We start from the raw sequence: 3,922 nt of genomic DNA, 5'->3' as shown, positions 1-3,922 counted from the left end.
CACCACCTCGTGGGAACCGAGCCGGACGCTACTTTTCTTCCTTTAATTTTCGTCGCTGTTTCGCTTCTTTCCCTGCCTCTCTTCTTCTTCTTACTCCTCTTCTTAGGCAAAAGCTGGATTTCTTCGTTCTTCTTGATTCCACCGCGTTCTTTCACGTCACACTCCACACCCAATTATATTTTTCCAACGTTAAAACCTCTCTTCAGTCTGCACGAAACACGAAGCGAGTCTCACCGGTACGTCTGATTTCTCGCTTCGGTTATTTCGTGTCGAACATTTTCTTAAAACGTCGCACGGATCCTTTCGTTTGCCGAAATGAACTGTAAAATGGAAATATAAAGATTCGAGGATCGCAGTAGCGCTGGGTTAAGCAAAAGGCAGATTTCTTTCCTTTTTTCTCTTCCCAAGCGAAACGTAAATTTTCGTTTCTTTTTCTTCTCTGTATTCCTCTCGGTCTTCGTTGTGCTTCGGGCAGCCAGGGTTCGTGCCTCACGGTCGCCGCGCCAATTTGTTCCGATTTCGTTGCGTCGCCATCGGAATCGACCCATTGCCCGCGAAAAGAGTCCCACAGACTCTGCGATTACGTTTACCTCGACGCTGCTCCTGTAATGAGAAAATGGCGTCCCGACGTCCGACGTCCGCGACTCGCGTTTAACGCTCGCGCGGAGATTTCGATACGCGATCAGGCGTAGTACGGACGAGGTGATTTCGATGCGCGTACGAGACGCTGCCTTTCAGCCGTCGAAATCCCCTCAGCGTTCAGTCTTCTTTCAGCCTGAAGCATCGGACCAGCGACGAGCTTTCCGAGGGAATTTCTCATTTTTCGACGTAGGTGTGGCGCTCGTCTTATTTCTACCATTCTGTTACCGTTATCGTGATTTTTGCGCTCCAACGATCGTCTCACGAGTTTGTTTTACCCTTCGTATAATTGTACTAAAATTCTCAGCGAAATTTTACTCGTCGCAAAGTACAAATTACCAATACTACGAGCTTAAAATGTACATAAAATACGTGAAGACGTAGGAAGATACGCAAAGATTCGTAATACGTCGAGTATACTCGTCGAGCATTTGCCAGACGAGAGGAATACCCGTTTAGGAAGCAATTTATCATTCATTTGGCAAACTTAATGAAAATACGAATTTTTTGGGTTCATGAAAATATGGAATTTTTTGGTATGGCAAATAAGTCGGTGCGTCGCTCAGGGTGGCAAATAAATGAGTGAGAGTTTTTGTCAATGTCGACTAATACGCAGTCCTTGTTTGCGAAACCATTAAAATGTACGTGAAATAGATAAAGACGTAGGAATATACGCAAAGATTCGTAATACGTCGAGTATACTCGTCGAGCATTTGCCAGACGAGAGGAATACCCGTTTAGGAAGTAATTTATCATCCATTTGGCAAAGTTCATGAAAATATGGGATTCTATGGGTTGACAACTAAGGAAATGCGGATTTTGTCAATATCAACTAATGACAAATTCCTTAGTTGCGAAACCATTAATCATCGAAACATTCTTATCTGTCGATATTACGATTTGCTCGTGAAATTTTGTCAAGCCACTGAGACGATCTTTCAATTACAGGACGATCTTTTAATTTTCTCACAAATATGCTCTCGACCTCGTCGTATTAAACGCAACGACGCTCTTAAATTTCTTATCTCGCATTTTCAATCCCGATTCCTCTAACTGCATCGTGCGTTAACGTTGCAGCCTACGCTGCATAACTGCAATTATCGTTTTATATCAGACCGTTGCACCTATATACATATAATGGACCGAGGTATCCGTAGATTACGCGGCACGATAATAACCGGCACTGATGCTTGATTAACAAACTTGAAAAGAATACAGTAACAGTATAGCAGGGGTGCAGGACCGTGTTCATTGTATTCAACACCGATCAAAACAGTAGGTTACTATGCGGTCTCTACAGTTCTCTGCGATGGTACTCGTATTATTCACGACGAGTAACGCTATTCGTAAGAGAAGTTAATGATACTGGTTGCACGACCCTTAATGAAACCCATCGTCGTCTCGCCTATGTAATATCGTTGCATCAATAACGGTAAAAAAATTTCCACCCGCAAAATTTCTCACGCTGGACATCGAGGGTACGGGTACGGTGGGAGTGGAATTTAAGTATGTATTGTGAGCATGGAATTCGCAGAATAATTTCACAAGAAATTAGCACAATACAGGAGTCATTTTATGTAAAATTATTGTAATTGTTTTACTATCAGCTTTTTGCTGCCAATTTCTCCAGTTATTCTAGTTACGGGCTGTAACGCGCGAGTGGAAACGATCTTCGCGATTGTTAAAATAAAAGCTCGTCACCTTTTTCTTTTTTTCGTGGTCATCACTTTTTATCACTCTCAAAGACGTTGAGTTGCATTATATCTGCGTGACAGAGGAAGAGAATAACAATGTAACGTAACAAATTACGAAGAAGAACCATCGATTTAATGTATAAATTCGTAAGAAATAATATCACCGAAAACATTTTGATATATTGCTTTTTCTAAAATAAAAGGAGACGAACGTACGCCAACAGAAGATGACACTTTTGCGTAATGTTTCTTCCAATGAGAATTATCAAAGTCCATGGAAAATATAACAATTACGATTATTTGTTATTCAGTTATAAAATAACTGCAAATTTACATTCTTCCGATATGATGAGAAACATATAAAACCTGAATAGAGAATCGTTTATCTACTAAGTATAATAATAATTTTATCGTATCCAAGTCTTTTAGAGGAACGAAGTCTTTTAGTCGATCGAAGTACTTTCACCTTTGACTAACGACATCAAGTCAATATGCAAATCTATTCTTTGAAAGCGTTAGTTTCCTATAAATGGTAAAGCGTAGACTTTGCATCGTAGCTATACGAAAACTTTTGCGAAAGGCTGTATTGCTGGCTTCCAAATCCGACTGTGTACACCTGCTTTGTCGACCTGGTTCCTAAACACGACCGGAATCTACGGGTAATTATCGTGAATTCTATTCGTCGAGACACGGCGTTTATTACATATGTAGATTGTACATATCGGAAGATAAACGAACGACAGAATTTTCTATAACGGTTTCCCCTTGAAAAACGACACGATCTCGTTTTCCAGCCTTCTTTCGTATTCTTTCGATCTACATCGCCAAGAAATACGAACTCGCCGATGCGCTTTAACGATCGGCCGTAATTAATTTTCATTACGCCAGCCATTTCCGTTCCTCGTGTCTCCGAACCATTCGCTTTATTACACGGCAACCATCGCGATATTGGCTTACGATTATTATTCAATGTTTGCACCAACGTTTATTTTAATTGATTACACGATCACGTTACACGCACGGTACGCAACACAGTGGTCGCTATTGCGTGATTTAATCGAAATTGGCAAGATGGTAACGTCGGTGATCCGCCGATTACGATAATTAAAGCACATTTGTCCCTATAGCTGGAAGAGATCTGGCCGATCGAATCGATCTCGACAGCCAAGCGCAATCAACGCACACGTATAATCACTGTCAAATCGTTCATACTTTGTCGCTTTTCTGCCGTGGTCTACGTAATAAATCAGACCGTCGAATAACGATTTATTGGCAGGAATTTTCGGCCGAACGGTCATTACCGCACCGTTAAAAAGATTTAGCGTTAAATTGCGTAACCGTGTATCGTTCTCGCCGTATTTTTATTGTATTCCAATAGAATATGCACGGAATTGCAGAAATCTTGTTGCTTACTCATGGGTTATTGATCTTAATTATCGATCCTACGATAGACTCTGGATTTTTCATACTTTCACGGCAAGCTTGACAGTGGAGACATGCGTAGAGAAAAAGTATGAAATATCCGAAACGTGGTGCTCGCTATATTTCGTGGTTCGAACGAATTTCTTCGATTATCTTTGCAAGAATAT

Source organism: Bombus impatiens, unplaced genomic scaffold (genome assembly GCF_000188095.3).
Source record: "Bombus impatiens unplaced genomic scaffold, BIMP_2.2 scf_0225, whole genome shotgun sequence".
Taxonomy (NCBI): domain Eukaryota; kingdom Metazoa; phylum Arthropoda; class Insecta; order Hymenoptera; family Apidae; genus Bombus; species Bombus impatiens.
The sequence above is the reverse complement of the archived record's forward strand: the minus strand, read 5'-3'. Positions refer to the sequence as shown.